Below are 18,391 nucleotides of genomic sequence, written 5' to 3'. Positions count from 1 at the left end.
ATTTGAAGTGCTGGTGTTGACCTATAAAGGCTTAAATGGATTAGGACTGCAATACTGCAATATTCAAGGACAGCCTTTCCACATATGGACCAACCCAGACCCTGTGATCACCACTGGAAGCCCCATTGTGTGCCCCCTCCATGAGAGGTCTAGAGTGCAACACAAGAACAGGCCTTCCCTGTGGTGGCTCCTCGTTTGTGGGATGGTCTTCCCAGGGAGGCTCGCCTGGCGCCTTCATTACATATATTTAGGTGCAAGGCAAAAACATTCCACTTCTCTCATGGCCTTTGGCTAATTAGACAATCTGTATGGCCTTTTAAACAGGGGGATTATTGTTTGCTACTATAGTATGTATTTTTGTGTTTTTATATTGTAAACCACCCTGTGATCCTCAAATGAAGGGCAGTATAGAAATATAGTTAATAAATAAATAATCACAGCACTGTTTCCAAGGATCCTGTGGCTGAATGAAGCAAAATGTTGAATTTTAGCAATATAAACCTTGGCTCTGGGTCCAGTTGCTTTCAGCTCCACTGTCACGTCAGATGCTATCAGCCGTAAGGTATGAATCTATTCAGCCGTGCAACTTTATGTGACTTAGAGACACAATTCAATGGCATCTTTGAGACATCTTTCTGTTACGCATTGCAGAATAACTTACCCTCCGGGGTGGAAACGTCATTCAATGATGCTGTTGTGTTGTTTTTTGTTGTTTTTTTGTGGGGGTAGGGTGGGTAATGGTGTTAACCCTTTAATAATGGAAGCCTCTTTGGCTGCCAGCCCTTTACAACTGGTTGAAATGAGATCTGTTGACTGAAGGTGCTCAACACTTCCAGTTGAAGGTTCTTCCTTGGAAGTAGGAAAGCGAACGTTCTCCCTTGGGGAGGAAGGGCTGGTTATAGAGTTGAAGCAGTAAGTAAATGAATGGATAGAGAAATATTTCATGCATTTTCTCCTACTGAGCTTTAACCAGGAGCCTCATAGTTAAACGATTAGTTTTCTACGTGCTGTGTGCTAACACAGGGTGGAATGACTGCCCACACCCACAATTATTCTGAGTTAGCCCATTCATCCATCTATCTCAGTATTGCTTACCCTCAGCTTTCCAGGGCTATGTGCAGGGGACATTTCCAGCCCTCCCTGGAGATACTGAGGGTTCTGCATACCACCGAGTTGAAGCCCACCTCCCTGCACCCTATGATCACCCAGTTATACCTTATAAGAAATGCAGCGATGTTATCAGCAAAGGTCAAACAGTGACCCTTTTCTTTTGCTTTCTGAACAAAAAAGGGAATTGAGCTTTTGAGATTAATACACCCATTTTACTGTTGGTTCTGGAAGGAACACTCCACCTCCAAGGACCCCACTATTCTTCCTCCACCACTTGGAATAAATAAATCAACTGCCCTCCTAAATTCATTTCCCTTAAAGCACACACACACACAAAAATGCACACCCACCAGACCAGGAAACTGGATAACAATACCGGTCTACACTGTATGGTTGTTGTACAATATTCTCTCGCAGTTCTTCCCTGAAATATTTCCACAGCAACTGTGAGCTACGTTGCAGGGCTAATGCAACCTACACTTTTCCAACTACAATGCCCCACCACCGCCACCAACCTCCAGGGCAGTACGGAAAAGCTTGTGGTGGGTTTTAGTTGCACTTGAATTAGTAGGTTATGCTTTTTAATGATATTAGGAAGGAAATAACCTTTTTTGCATTCAGTAAAATTCCTCTCAGCTTTGGGGGTGACCTGTCACAGCCAGTGGCAGAGAGCAGGCGGGGGCGTGGCTGGTGTGTGTCCTGGGGGATGTGGCGTGTGTCCTGGGGGCATGGTGCGCTGCCTGCAGGGGCATGGCGCCCAGCATGGGGGGGGCAGCTGTGATGGCACCCCACCGGGATCGTGATGCCGGGGGCAGTGCGCTCTCCCTGCCCCCCTTCCTCCACCAGTGGTCACAGCAGCCACAGTAAATACGTGGATGTCTCAACTATTTTGTCTCAGCAATCATCATTTAAGATGGAAGATGGCAAAAGAGCTTCAAAATGAGCCAGGAAGTCCCTTCAGAACAAATAAACCGATGAGGTTTTGTGCACAGAATGGGCTCCCTGGGTCCCATGGGAAGGGGGGGGTGTTCCCCATTTCACTCATTAATAACACAGCTGTCACTTACTGGCTAAATATGGTGAAAAACAGGGGTGATAACTGATAGCCCACCTAGTCCAGCATCCTGTTCTCACAGGGGCCAACCATATGTTCTAATGGGAAGTCTGTGAGCAGGATCTGAGCGCAACAGAACTTTTTCCATTTGTGAGTCCCAGGAGCTGGTTATTGGGATGCGTAGTGGCTCTGAATGGAGGCAGAACACAGTGATTGTGACTAGTTGCCACGAATAGCCTTATCCCACATGATTACTCCTGTAGAGCCTTTGAAAGACTTCCAGAGAACCCAGGACTTCCAAGAACAAGGCTTGAAAACCACCAAAATATAGGATAGAGCTATATGGAAGCTCAAGAAAAATACCCACTGGCTGATGAAAACCCCATAGCATCAAATGAGAAGGCAAAGAATCCCCCTTCTTTTTCACCGAATTGTGGCTTCTGGGCTGCAACGGTGGGTTTTCTCTCTTTTCTTTCAGGGTTAACGTATTTTTCGAGACTTTGCAAAGTAATTTGATATTCATTTCCTACAGACAAAGGGATTCGGTGAGCGATACACCTTTCTCAGTATTCATCACAGATTTTTCCTCCTTTTTTATTAACAAAAGCTAGGCGAGAATTCTAGTTAGATATACCCCAGCGACACTGGAATAATTGTACTTTATCTAAGTAATGCTGGTATTTTATCCTTCGGGCTAACACATTTTCTCATTAGCTATTATTATACTGAACAATAGTACCCTATCTTCGCCGTGTACCGTGATTAAGGTTGCAAGCCATCTTGTTTACCGAAAGGGACCCTACTTTAAGATAGTTCCACCATGAGATAGATCGCATACATACACCCCGTTGGGTTATTTAAAGAATAATGACTACTCAAATACCTAGAGCTTGCTTGTCTTCTATGTTTCAGGTACATCCAGGGAGGCTGTTGGACCATAGCTCAGTGGTGGGGTGAATGCAAAAGGTCCCAGGTTCAATCCTCAGCATATCCAGGCAGGGCTGGAGAAAGCTGCTTCTTGAAACCCTGAAGAAACAAAAATTAGACCCCCCCCCACCTAAATGATATTTTGGATAAGTTTGAAACACTCAGAATCCCCCACCCCACTTTCTCAGTAAGCTGAACTGCCACCTTTCAGTTCCTTCCATTCACATTCATTTGGGGATAGCAAACCCCTGTACCAGGTTAACAAAACAGCAGCAGCAGCTCCAACTAAAATTACGCAGACCCACAGAGAACGTTTAAACACCAGAGAACAATCAAGTCCTCGTTATTCCAAATAAATCCATGGGCTTGTATCCAATTAGGGTCATGTTCACACCATGCATTTATAGCACTATGGTACTAATCATGGCTTCCTACAACGAATTCTCAGAGTGATTAACAATAAATCTCTTTTCCAAGGGAATTCTGTGAGGGCAACAGGGGTCTGCTAACAACTCACAACACCCATAACAAACTACAGCTTCCAAAATTCTTTGGGGGCAGCCATGATTGTTTAAAGTCTTATGATGCTGCTTTAAATATATGGTGTGAAGACAGCCTAATTTGTGAGAGCCCAATGGACCTATGTTAGTCATGTGGATTAAATTTCAGTGGGTCTGCTCTCAGACTCTCCAAGTATCCGGATTTTCCAGGGACAGTCCTGAATTTACAGAAGCCTTCCCAGTTTCTGATTTGATTCCGGAATGTCCCGCTTTTCCTTAGGATTTTCATCAGAGAAATGTTGGAGGGTATGGATTTATGCATCCCCCAAGCCAAGGAGATAAATAGCTATACAACCTTTAAAAGACATCTGAAGGCAGCCCTGTACAGGGAAGTTTTTAAATGTTTAATGTTTTATTATTTTTTAATATTTGTTGGAAACTACCCAGAATGGCTGGGGCAACCCAGTCAGATAGGTGGGATATAAATAGTAAAATAATAATAATAATAATAATAATAATAATAATAATAATTGAATGGGACGTCCCTATTTTATCAGATAAATGTTGGAGGGTATGTACTCTTAGTATGGCTTAGTATTGGCTACAACGCACATGTGGGGAGGAATGTTTTGCAAAAAAAATTACATTCCTTTTTGGGGGTCGAGGGGCATTCATGTTGTCATTGTGTTGTGGCAAATGGTTTTCTGCTACAGTCTTCATTGATTTTCTTTGGAGGGATGGGGGAATCCGAAACGGAATCGGAAGAGCTTGTTTCCTTCTGCTGCTGTCACAACGTCAAATGCATCTTTAATTAACTCAGCTGTGCCAGAAGGGTCCTTTACCTCTGGTATATTCCCATCCCATTCCACTCCACCCCACCTCCACAGTTCGCAGAGGTCATATTGACAATGCACCCTGTGGCATTTCCTTGCTTCCTAGATAAGATAAAGCCAGGAGGAAGCCTTCAGTTCCAGGTGACTGCAAGACAGTGCAAGAAACAGGAAGCAGATAAGAGTGTTTGGTCCAGGTGGGAATTTATCGGGCACTTACCTCCAGGACCGCAGATGTGTTGCCCTCTGTCAGAACCAGAGCTTCCTGTTCCAGGCAATTTGATTCTGGGTGCACCACCTCTAGGCCTGCCTGGGTTTCATTTCTGTAAATCACAACAACTCTTATACCTGACAGAGAAGGGGGTGGAGGGAGAAAGAATCTTAAATGGACTCTACTGCCTTAGGCAAGGTTTCAGTGCATACCGTGTCCACGGCTCCTTCTGAAGTTCAAGGAAAAGTTTAACATTTCAGCATGGCAACTGAGATCTGCTGGCATGACAATCGAGTTCTGAATGTGTGCACCTCACATGGAAAATATTAAAAGGGCCTATATTTATTTAATTCATGTCTGCTCCGAGAAAAGCAGCCTCTGTATATTAGGAAAATGGGAAAACTTTGTAACGTATTATATGATGAGCACAGTATATTCTGAGTATTTTTATTTTGGAGCTACAAAGGGAGCTGTTGCTCTGTGCCCCTTCACCACTGGAAGGACCAAAATCAATCCTGAGCATCTCCAATTAGGACTGGGGGAAACATCTGTGTGAAATCTTGAAAAGCCACTACTGGCCAGTGTAGAAAATGCAAAGCTAGATAGACCAGTGGCATAGGAGGAATAAACTCCAAGCACCACATGCCAGTGGTAAGTGTGGCCAAATTTGCCAGTGTTGTCAGGGCCACCCCACACTCGTTATCTCTTTCTGCAGTACTTAAGGGCCTTTTCAGTGGTTGCACCCCAGATATGAAATGACCTCACCATATTCATACCTCTTCTAGATTTTGAACGGAAAGAGAAGCTACATTACAGCAGGCCCACTACTTAAGCAAAGGCTTGGTACCAGGGGTCAAAGCCAAAATCAGTGAGATGCTGGGCTTTTGGGAAGGCAGAACCACTTTCTCAAAACCAGGAAAAGGAAAACCTGCTGGGGTGTGGAAACATTGGGTTTCCCCACCCACCCACCTCCATGTATTTATTTATTTATTTTCCCACAACCACTACCCATGCAAAACAGCAATTACATAAGTAAAAGCAGTGTAAGTTGCGGACTTACCATACTAAAATAAAGGTAAAGGGACCCCTGACCATTAGGTCCAGTCATAGCCAACTCTGAGATTGCGGTGCTCATCTTGCTTTATTGGCCGAGGGAGCCAGTGTACAGCTTCCAGGTCATGTGGCCAGCATGACTAAGCCGCTTCTGACGAACCAGAGCAGTGCCTGGAAACGCTGTTTACCTTCCCGCCAGAGCGGTACCTATTTATCTACTTGCACTTTGACGTGCTCTCAGACTGCTAGGTTGGCAGGAGTAGGGACTGAGCAACAGGAGCTCACCCCGTGGCGGGGATTCGAACTGCCGACCTTCTGATCAGCAAGCCCTGGGCTCTGTGGTTTAACCCACAGCGCCATCAGGGGTATATTACATTTCATAAGCTTCGGTTGGAAATTGGGGTCATTACTGACACAAGATATCCTTGTTGTTGTTTAGTCATTTAGTCATGTCCGACTCTTCATGACCCCATGGACCAGAGCACGCCAGGCACTCCTGTCTTCCACTGCTACAGTTTGGTCAAACTCACGCTGGTAGCTTCAAGAACACTGTCCAACCATCTCATCCTCTGTCGTCTCCTTCTCCTTGTGCCCTCAATCTTTCCCAACATCAGGGTCTTTTCCAGGGAGTCTTCTCTTCTCATGAGGTGGCCAGAGTATTGGAGCCTCAGTTTCAGGATCTGTCCTTCCAGTGAGCACTCAGGGCCGATTTCCTTAAGAATGGATAGGTTTGATCTTCTTGCAGTCCATGGGACTCTCAAGAGTCTCCTCCAGCACCATAATTCAAAAGCATCAATTCTTCAGCGATCAGCCTTCTTTATGGTCCAGCTTTCACTTCCATACATCACTACTGGGAAAACCATAGCTTGAACTATACGGACCTTTGCCAGCAAGGTGATGTCTCTGCTTTTTAAGATGCTGTCTAGGTTTGTCATTGCTTTTCTCCCAAGAAGCAGGCGACTTTTAATTTTGTGACTGCTGTCACCATCTGCAGTGATCATGGAGCGCAAGTAAAACCTCTCACTGCCTCCATTTCTTCCCCTTCTATTTGCCAGGAGGTGATGGGACCAGTGGCCATGATCTTAGTTTTTTTGATGTTGAGTTTCAGACCATATTTTGCACTCTCCTCTTTCACCCTCATTAAAAGGTTCTTTAATTCCTCCTCACTTTCTGCCATCAAGGTTGTGTCATCTGCATATCTGAGGTTGTTGATATTTCTTCCTGCAATCTTAATTCCGGCTAGGGATTCATCCAGACCAGCCTTTCACATGATGAATTCTGCATTAGTATCCCTGCCAAGAAAACCCCATGGACAAAGACAACAAGATATCCTAAGGACATATAAAAAGAGCCCTGATAGATCAGAACAAAGGCCCATCTCTTCCAGCATATTCCATTACTAATTGTGATGGTTATGTTCTACCTGCACTGTAGGAGGTTCTGTTTGTGGACTTTGCAAGATGTAGTTTTGCACAATGGATGGTGACCAAAGTCCTTTATAACAGGCTCATGCAAATATTAGGCATGAGAAAAAGCTCACCAGAAATCTGTGTTCTCAGGTGCCTCTGGGTCTAGCCTCTACAGCTTTTGTGTAACAACTGCACTAGAAGAACTCTGGAGGCTGGGGAAGGCATAAAGCATGGGCTGGATCCCCCAACATTACAGCCAACCCATAGGACTCTGGTTGGCCCCTGTGAAACCAGAGCGCTGAACTAGATGGTCTTTCAGCCTGATTCTGTACCCAGGCTCTTTCTATGTTTTGAAAAAGCTCTGCAAAGGAAAAAAAAAAATCTTTTGCTCAGCCCTAGCTTTTTGCACTGAGTGCCACTGCAGCCATCTCCCACCCCTCTGTGGGGACAGGAGCCAGGCCTGAGACAGTGGGGTAGTGCTCCAGACTACACGTGGCAGCAATTTTGCACATTTTCCTGTTCTGCTTTCAGCTAGCCCTTATCTGTCTACACATTTTAGGGGACTGGGTGAATATTTCGCTTCCTCTCATCAGCATGCCATTGAAAACAGCATTTATGCCAAATCGTAGCAAAGGTATTACTGTCCATGCACAAAAGGAAACGCGGCAGGAAAATTGCAGCAATACCAGTGGTTACAGGTATGGCACTACTTAGCACACCAAGGTACAGTCGCCCAGAGTCACATTATTCCTGCTGCAGAGAGATCACCATTCAACTTTGTTATTCTGTTTGGTAAACAGGAATAATTGGATGGGGAACTGAAGCTAGTAGTCAGGACCTCCAATGTCAGGGGCATTAAGCCTCTGAATAACAGTTGCTGGGAACGCAAGTGGGAACAGTGCTTTAGCACTCAGGTCCTGCCTTGGGGCCTCCTATTAGGGCATCAAGTTGAGAACATGATGAGCCTTTGACCTGATCCAGCAGGCTCTTCTTATGTTCTTAGGTAATTCTAGTTTTGTTCCCATCCTCCCCCACCTGCTGCGTTCTGCAGTCCAAAGAGAAGGAAGCCAGAAGTCTTGGCTCCTGCCCAACACACACAGAAAGAAGCTCTTACTTAGAAGTAAGAAAGAGATCTTTATTCAGGCAAGTAATGAGGAATGTGCAGGAGCAGCCACATTGCTCAGGAGACACGATTTAGGAGTTCAGGAGCGAGTCAAGAAATTCAGAACTGGGCAGAAGCAATGGAGGTGTCCCAACAAGTTTTCCTACCCTGCTCACGAAGTGTTTAAAGATGAAGGATGAAAATTTTGCTTGCAGGGCTTTCTTGCCTTGTGAGAATATTGGAATTGCAAGCATGCATTCCATTGGGGTAGGGGTAGGGTCTTCTCCCATTTGTGAAGGCAGGACTCTCCTGCTCAGTCTCAGGTACAGTTGTTGCTTCCTCCTTTTCAGCCTTCTCCACGCCTGGCTGACCCAAGCCTCCAGCTTTGCAGGAGATGTTTGAGGGGAGAGCCAGCATCCCTGCTCTCCTTTCCAAAATGGCTGAATTTGGAGTGGAGAGAGGAGATCCCTTCCTCCTTCAACACACATCCCCCGCAATTCATCTAACCTCTGTTACTTCCTCCTCCACCAGAGCCTGCCAACCCATGCCCTGTCACAACAGAACAACGGGGCTCAAGGTAAGTGTGATATGGTAAAACTACTTAGGACCCACGGTGGGGTGATCAGAAGTCATTATAAAAGCTATGTATGATGAAAGTATTTTATCTTTTGGTAATGTGTATTATTCTTATGTTGACTGTTTTCTTTTTGAATTCAATAAAGCATTTCTTTTTTAAGAACAACAACCACAATGGGGCTCATGACACCAGCAGCCAGTGCCAGCCCCTGGACTGATTGTAAGTCAGAAGGCAGGGCAGGTGAGTGATGGCTGAGGTCTGGGTGAGGTTAGTGGGCCAGTGCCCTTTTTGGCCTAATACACCAGCCTCCACTGGCAGAAACAAAGAGTTACCTCATCTGGTTTTGGCTTTGCCTCTGCCCTCCACTGACTTCAATCCTGCCCGCTGCCCAGTTGTGATCCCAAGCAGATTATCCCTGAGGGAATGCAGCTCTTGACAGAAAAAAGGAAACCTGCCTGACCCTAGTATTTTGTTGTAGTTTATATGAGAATTCTGTCAGGTTTATCCTGAGCTTCTGCTACTTACGGTATAAACCCAGGGTCCAACTGGTTGGAATGAGCCCGATTGAAATGAATACACACAGCTCTCGTGCATTCTAGCAAGACTTTTGCAGGAGAATTTCCCACCTGAGAGAGTGCTTGAAACAAATCTGTAAAGAGGGAGAAGGAGAAGATCCTCATCACTTCCTTTCTCTTTCTTTCTGCTTTGGGTCAATCTTCTGTAAGAGCTAATCAAAATTGCCTTTTTACAATGGAAAGATTGTTCAAGGAAAAGACTGTCAAATGCGGGAGGAGTTTGTAAAGCTCCTTTTGTCATTCTTTTTTTATAAAACCCTCTCAAGGAAATAATACGTGAAGTTCCTGTAAATCAGAAAGTTCTTCTCCAACCAATGTCACCACGAATAATCTCCACCTCATTGCTTAGTCATATTCTTTTCTGAACCACACACTCGAACAGCTTCCCCCCTCACATTTCCACAGTATTTGTCATCCATCCAGGAAGTCCTTAGTGACCACCGGACTTAAATTCAGTCCCAGAAGCCGCACGATGCTGCCAGCAAGATGATAAAGAAGTTGGTTTCTTTAAGAGCTCGCCAGCATTCTACTGTGGGAACACCAGAAGAGTTGTGAGTTGGTAGTTAAGTTTTTAGTAGAAAATAATTCCCGGAAGAAAAAGAAAAAAAAGAGGTAGAATTAGCTGGGAAGAGACATTCACTTTTGTTACATAAGATCCAAATTGCACTTTTAAAAGTTTTTTGTTGTGTGTTTTTGAAGGTAGGAGTATATATATAAGAATGTTCCAAATGAAAAATAATTTGGCTGACATTTATTTAGAGGAAAGGCCAAATCAGTAGAGCATCTGCTTTGCATACAGAAGGTCCCAGGTTCAACTCCCAGCTTCTCCAGAAGGCAGGGAAATAGAGTGTCACCTGAATATTTTAGGGACCCACTGCCCATACGAGTGGATAGTACAGTGGTACCTCGGGTTAAGTACTTAATTCGTTCCGGAGGTCCATTCTTAACCTGGAACTATTTTTAACCTGAAGCACCACTTTAGCTAATGGGGCCTCCTTCTGCCGCCGTGCCACCGGAGCACAGTTTCTGTTCTCATCTGGAATCAAAGTTCTTAACCCGAGCTACTATTTCTGGGTTAGCGGAGTCTGTAACCTGAAGCGTGTGTAACCTGAGGTACCACTGTACTGAAAAAAGGGGACCACAATGGTCTGACTTGGAATAAGGCAACTTCTTATTGTTCCTAATAGGGAAGCAGTTGGGATAGTGAATGATGGGTGAATCAACACACTTGCTAGCTAATGGACAATCCAGAATATCCTGGGACCTTATTCCTTGATCTCAGATATGTTTTATTGGGAGGAAGGAATCATAGAATTGTAGAATTGGAAGGGATCACAAGGGTCACCTAGTCCAAGTTGATGGCTATCACTGCCTCCTGCAGGAGTGAGCTCCACAGTTTAACTACGTGCTGCATGAAGAAATGCTTTCTTCCCTTTGTCCTGATTCTTCCAATATTCAGCTTCTATACACTCCTCATCACGAAGGTTTCTACATACTCTTCACAAGCACCCACACAGCTCTTCATCCTTCATCCTTGAAAGGAGGAGATATTGTCATCACAGTTCGTGGAGATATTCCAGGCAGAGTAAGGCACCCAGGGAAGGTGTGGAGCAGGAAGACCTCTTTAGGGGTGACCTCAGACCTGGAGTTCTTCACCCCTGATTTAGACAGAACTGGGATTGGAGAGGAAATGAGGGAGGGACGAGGATGGGTGGTAAAGAATGAGCAATTACAAGGGCTTAATGGAGGAGTAATCAGTGGCATAGCTCAGGTGCAACACATTTGTGGAGGCAACACATTTGTGGAGGTCTCAAAGAATAAAGACGAATGACTTATGGCTGATCCAAATTTCCATTTGTCCTGTGATTTCAAGTCACGGGTCTGGCAGGTTTTTCTTTTGTCCCCGCTGCTTTCCCTGGGAAAGCCTGCTGTTTGCTGCTGAATCAGAACGAATGCCAATGTGCAGAAAACCTGGCTGACATTTGCTCCGATTCAGCAGGGTTTTCCCAAGGAAAGCGGCAGGACAGAACTTAAAACCTCTTGGACCCGTGACTTGACATCAGGGGACCAAGGGAAGGGGTGGTGGGGCCCTTAATCATGATGAAGTAGTGCAAGCTTAAGAGGCTTCTTGTTTATTTTTAAATAAAATGAAACTAGGCTTCGTAGTTAAAAAGAACTTACTTTTGCATTTGAAGTTTAAATGTAAAAGAAAGTTCTGTTGGTTTTTTTAAAAAAAACAATGGAGAGAGAAGGAGAGAGAGAGAGGGTTCCTCTATCTCCTCCTTTTCTCAGGAACTCTCTCAAGGCCAAGAAGAGTAAACATCTTTCAAAAGTTTCTTCTCCAGCACTTGAATGCAGCCAGCAGGATCCATCCTTGCAGAATCCACATTGTCCAGCAAAATCTGACATTTTATCAGTGCAGGGTGTTTTTCAGGACTGTTACAGTAAAAGAAAGGGGGGTGCAAATAATATTATTTAAACAGACAATGAATTAAAATGTGCAGAATGAGGCCCTGTTTATGAACAGATACAATCAGTGTCCCTTGGCCACCATTTTGGGTTACCTCAAAAAAGGGAGGAGGCAATCCCCCCCTTTTTAGCAGGGGTGAGGGATTGCCAATTGCATGTTTAAACAGTGTTTAAAGACCAACACTTTCTTGATGGGTTGCGTCTTACGATTTTTCAATTTTCACTCTCATTTTGTCCGTATGTTATTTTCTGTTAAGAGACCCATGGTTGACGCGTACTTTAAGCGCGAATATTTCCCACTCTTCAGCTTTGTAGGAAAAATCAATATCTTGTTTTCAGATGTGTAAATGCACCCATCTCTCGAAAGTGCCCCGGTCATTTTTATGGCACGTTCAGCAGCTGCTTCCTTCTACGATTCCCAGGCTACTGGGATTGACAAGGCAGGGATAAACTGATGTGCCCCCTTGGCTTTGTGAGCTGCCCATTGTTTCCGCAGCTGAGACCCTCTGCTTATGTTTGCTTTCTCCCACATGCATTATTCAACAGCACAGGAAAAGGCCAAGAACCTCTTTTCATTCAGGAATTCTGTATTAAAATAATCAATTTCAAACTGAAACAGGGGAAGGGAGGGTTGGCTACCGGTTGGGTGTATTAATAAGACACCAGCCCTCGCCATTTGCATGGGAAACACGCAACCGGGCAGTAGTAGTACTGGACAAGTTCTCGATTTTGCCTGAAATGACGGGGAAATTTCTTCTTTAGCATGTTAAGTCTTGGACCAGCAGATTCTGCAAAGATAGCCAAATGCACACACTTATTATAAATACAAACACACCTTACTCTTTCTGATGTGGAAAGAACCACTTAATTTCGCAACAAAATGACAGCACAACACACATGGCACCAATGATTGCCTGCAAGAGAGGTGAGCTGTGAACTTGAAAGTGTGTAGCATTGTGGCACGGGTGCCTCATTAATTTGTATTTTCTTTTTTTAAGGGGAAAAACAGGATAAAGAATATTTGTATAGGGCTTTAGAGCATTCAAAGTGCTTTCACCATACCTTATCTCAGCAAACTTCACAACAATGCTGTAAAGTAGGGCAGGATTATTTTTATCCCATATTACAGATGGAGGAGCGGAGGCCACGAGATTGTCGCTTTTAGACTGTTGCTATTTTGAGGTGGGGTGTAATAATCCCATATTAGCACCTTCAGGTGGGCACAATTAAAGTTTCTTTGAAACTTAAGCACAGCAAGCCCACTCAAAAGCAAGAATTTTGCAATAATGGAAGCGGCAGGAAAATGCACTGAAAAGTGTGGGATAATATTTGCTTGGCACAACATTGTCCAACCTCCCTGCAAATGGAATGAATGCTCAGTAAATAGCCAACATCATCTAATCCCCCCAGAAATAAATCGGGATGAATGCTCAATAAACAGCTAATCTGGAGGCAACCTTTGTGAGTCAATGGTAGAGATGTGGTTTTGTTCTTTTAAGCTCTCCGTTTTGTGTCATGTTCTGTTTCTATTTTACAAAATAATTTTTAAAAAACCAGATTGCCTCCTGATGACCTCAAGATAAACTCAAGGTTTCTTGGTCTCCAAGCTGTTATGCTACTGTTGGATTGAGCAAAAAATAGACCAGGATTCCCTGGTATATTTTGCAGAGATTTTCAGGAGATTGGCCAGGGTTTTCTGACCCTAACTATGTAACAACAACAAGGGTTTGGGGGTGTCCCCCCCTAAATTAGGGTGCTGAAACAAAGACCACCTTGGTGGAGGAGAGGGAGGGATTTTTCTGTGAAAGCTTAATTCTGTGAGCTTAATTCTGGTAATAATAATAATCATAATAAGTAATCATAAAAATCATCACCACCATCATAAACCCCCAGACCGACTATGTACTTAGAGGCACCCTGTTCCATCATTCTAAATGTCTGTCTGGTCCCATTTCCTGTGTCACTATTTTGCACCTGGCTCTGGGTGGATTTTAGGGTTTGAGGGGGAAATAAAGTAAATTCAGTGGAAATTGGTCCATTGTGGCATATGGATCACTGCCCCACCAACCACAGTCTGCCTTTAGTCAGCCCCCAGATGCTTGCCTTCCTGCTTGCAGGCAGCACGTGAAATGGCCCTGCCTGTCCTTGGTCCTGGCTCCACTTACTTCTAGTCTCCTTATCTTCTGCCCCATCAGTCCCCAAGGGCACCAACTGCCACTCAAGTAGATCTAACAAGCCTGGTATCCAGGACCTTCCCATCCTAGAGCTAGAATTTTCAGTGTGGTTTAACAATCATTCCCTTTTGCTGGGGAGCTCTGGGAACTGTAGCTCTATGAGGTAAATAGGTGGGCTCTCAGCACACTTAACAAGCTACAGTTCCCGGGATTCTTTGCGGGAAGCCATGACTGTTCAAAGTGGTATGAGGCTGCTTTGAATGTATAGCGCAGATGGAGCCAAAACTGCACCCACTTTTAAAACATGTGGCTATTCCTAAATAATCAGTGAACAGTGGTTTGTTAAAGGTCATAGGAGTCAACTCCTAGGAGCTGAGGCCCCTTTGCCCCCACCCCCAATAAAATATTTGAAAGGGCTGGAGGCCCCCAAAAGTTGATAGGCATTGCCATCCAAATGGTGTGTATGCACAATGTCATGTGATTATGTGGGATGGGGCTTAAATGCCCCTCCAAATATTTTATTCAAGTTGGCACCCTGGATAAGGGTTATAGCTTTGTGAGTGGCAAAAGAGATTTCCCAGGATCCTTTGTGCATTAAATGTGGGTATGACTTTTTTAATGTAATTTTATTAAGACTTGTCATAATACAATAAAAACCAAACTAATTTAAACAGGAGAGAGAGAGAGAGAAGTATGCAAAGTCTTCTCTCACAGGTATATCTTAACTTTTGCCCCAGAGAAAGATGAGCCCTCCCGGCTCTCACATGGGAGCTTCCCTTTCTTTCCCCAGCCTCTCACCCTGGGAGATTTCCCCTTCCCTGCCTCTCACACAGAGTCTTGCCAATGCGGGTGCAACTTTAGTCTCACCTGCACAATGCATCTAAATGTGCATGAATGCACATTTTATTTATTTTGTGCATTCATCTTCCTCCTTCCATCCTGAGACTCAACGTATGGTGGTCTTGCATTCCATCACTGACAGGGGGTAAACCTTATTAAGGTGGCTGCATAATGTTCCTTTATGCAGTTGGGCAAACGACATATGAAATGGCCTGAGACTATTGACTCATGTAGCTCAGGAACATCTATTCTGACTTGCTAGCTCTGCAGGGCCTCTCATTACCTGCTACTTTTGTTTTTTTAACCAGCGATGGTGGGGGTTGAACCCAAGACCTTCTGCATGAAAACCGCATGCTGGATCACTGGGCCTCAGCAAGTCGGTAAACGTGCTGTGTGCAGGAGTTCTGAATTATCACAACTCTCTTTCCTACCCTTAGTGGTCACTAGATGATGTCAAGGCATCCACAACCAGCTCCTCCCAAACCTGAGCAGGAGTTGCTTAAGCTGAGGAGACAGATCAGGGTCAGGAACTTTATAGGACCTGGTAAAAACCTGACTGGCTCCTTAAGCCAGCTGATCATTGCTGAATTGGTTGATGCAGTACCACTCTCTGGCCACCATGGCAGTGCTGCTGCACAACAAGCCAGTGGTTCCCTCCTTCAGCAGGCAGCCATGACATCAGGAGCTTGGATCCCACTGCTACTACACTAGTGACCTGAAGGTCACTATGCTATGTGCATCCAGTTAAGGTCAGCGGCAGACCCATTCGGCAGCCAGGTTGCTCACCCAGGCAAGACAGTTTGAACATATTACACCGATCCTGGCCCAACAGCACAGGCTTCCAAAGTGCTGGTTTTGACCTATAAAGTCTTAACTGACTCAGGACCACAATACCTCAAGGACTGCATATGAACTGATCTGGACTCTGAGATCATCTGAGGTCCTTCTTCATGTGACTCCTCCACATGAGGTCTGGAGGGTGGCAACACGAGAAAGGGACTTTTCTGCAGTGGCTCCTCATTTGTGGAATGCTCTCCCCAGGAAGGCTCGCCTGGCACCTTCAATACATATCCTTAGGTTCCAGGTGAAAATGTTCCTCTTCAACCTGGCCTTTGGTTGATAACATCCTTTTAAATATGTTGTAGGTTTTTATTATGTACTTTGTTTCTTTTATCTTGTATTTTTTATGTTGTGAAGTGCCCTGAGATCTACAGATGAAGGGCAGTATTCAATTTTAACATTTATTTATTTATTTTACATTTATTTAGGTGATCTATATACCATTATTTGCACAAGCCACAATATGGTTTACAACAAAGTCAAACAGGATGATGCATAGACTCCAAAAAACAACATAATCCTTAAAATAACGACACAACCCAAAATAAATAATTATGTAGCGATTACTAATAGCAGCAGAAATAGTTGATCCATCGGTCTAATTTAATAATTGATCCATTTGTCTGAATAAAGGGAGGGACAGTGCCTGCCGAACGTCTCCTGCTAGGGAGTTCCACAGGGCAGGTCCTGCTACATTAAATTCTCAGTCCCTATTGACAACCAGGCAAACCTCAGGTGTGTGGGGAGCTTCTAAGAGTCCCCTTCAGAGCATCTCAGTGATTGTTGGAGAATGACGGCTTTTTTTTGCAACTTTAGCAAATTTGCTCCTCCCAAACCACTGAATGAACTGAAAGACAGTTCTCTTTCAAAATTTACAAATTCCGTGATGCAGTTCTCCAACCACACAGAATGCAAACAGAGATGTTTACACTAGTGAAAATTATGTACCGAACACAAATTCTGTTGGGGGGCAGGCCAATACATTTTGGCACCTCAGGCAAACCTCAGAATGGCACTCCCTTGCCAGGAAAGAAGGGGTGAGTGAAGCTCTACATCAAAAACAAGGGGAGGGATAAAGATCTGCACCACGAACAAGGCACCCTAGAGATGCGCTTAGCCTGTTCTAGAAACTAGGCTTTTAGTGTTGCAGCTCCAGTTCTCCAGATTCAATTACCAGCCGAAATCAGACAGGTGCCTAGAGTGATGGTGTTCAGCAGTCTGCTGAAGACAGTTTTGATTAGGGAGGTTTTCCCTGAGGTGCAACCCATTTGTTTATGGAAAGTCCATTTTATATCTGATGGAATGATTTTGGGCCCCCTAAGAATTTTGTGCCTTGGGCAATGTCCTCTGTGGCTTTCCCCATGCTGCGCCACTGCAAGGGGGTTCTGCTTAGCCCTGTTGAGAGACTCCTCCTCCATGAATTCGTTCAACTCCCTTTTCACACCATCTAACTTTGACTCCCCCTCCCACCCACACAGAACCGTAGCTAGGTGATCTTGCGTCCCTGGCAGAACCACCCAAATTGCGCCCCCCAGCCATGGACAAATTAGCTCTTCTTTCCGCCTCTCCTCCACCCCCCCATTCAATTCACTCTCTCTTTAAAACCATGTATTATGAGGCAATAATCAATATTTATACATTTAAAGTGGTATTATACTGTATTACTTTAAGCAGTCAAGGCTTACCCCCAAAGAATCCTGGGAGCTGTAGTTAAGGTTGCTGAGAGTTGATAGGAGACTGCTAGTCTCTTCACAGAGCTACAATTTCCAGAGTGGGTTATCAGTCAATTCCTCTTCCCAATTAAGAGGAATAGAGAGGCCTCCTAACAAATGCTCAGCACCCTTGACGAACTACAGTTCTCACGATTCTTTGGATGAATGTTTAAAGTGCTACGATGCTGCTTTAAATTCACAGTGCTATGCCAGTGACCACCATCACCACTTGTGGCAGCAAATGTCATAGAATAAATTCTGTTTCTGTGTAATTTGTTTCCTTGGCCCATGCTGAATCCACTGCCCCTCCACTTCAATGGATAATCCTGGGTTTCAGTACTATGAGAATCCCTCTCTCTGCCATCCTCTGTCCATACCCATTGGCTGAAATGGGTCAGCTTAGAGGGGAAACATTGATGCCTGATTTTGCCAGCTACCTAAGCTGTCCCTGAGTCTCCACCCACTTTGAACAAGCCAGATGCCCTCCATGCCTTCAGATGAGCCAGATTCATGGGCATATATTAGCATCACTGGGAAGAGAGATGCTGAGCAGAGAAGAGAGAGAGAGAGAGAGAGAGAGAGAGAGAGAGGTGGACCGTGTCTCTACGTGTTTTTGGTGCTAATCTAAGGGCTGGACCAACTCCCAGTCCCTGGGTCACTTGTATACAAAGTTCCCATTGTGAATCCAGGACTAAGATGGCAGCCTCTTACGGCTGCTTTGAAAGTATGCATTTTTTTTTTTTTAAAAAAGAAAACTTGTGTATGCATAAGCCTCTTATTTAATGAATGATTCCCTTTGTGTTTACATGTTCCACAATCCGTGGAACAAATAGGGCTTAGTCACTGGAGAGTGAAAACTTGGAGTCCTCTGGGGAGAAAGATAGAAAGAAGGTGAAAAGGAGGGGAGGAAAGGTTGGCCGGTGGGAAGAAAGCAGAGAAAGCCCAAACAGAAGAAGGTCTTTGCTTGAGGTGGCAGAAAATGAACCACGTTCCAACCTTACCTGGTCA

This window comes from Podarcis muralis, chromosome Z (genome assembly GCF_964188315.1).
Source record: "Podarcis muralis chromosome Z, rPodMur119.hap1.1, whole genome shotgun sequence".
NCBI classification, from domain to species: Eukaryota; Metazoa; Chordata; class Lepidosauria; order Squamata; family Lacertidae; genus Podarcis; species Podarcis muralis.
The sequence above is the reverse complement of the archived record's forward strand: the minus strand, read 5'-3'. Positions refer to the sequence as shown.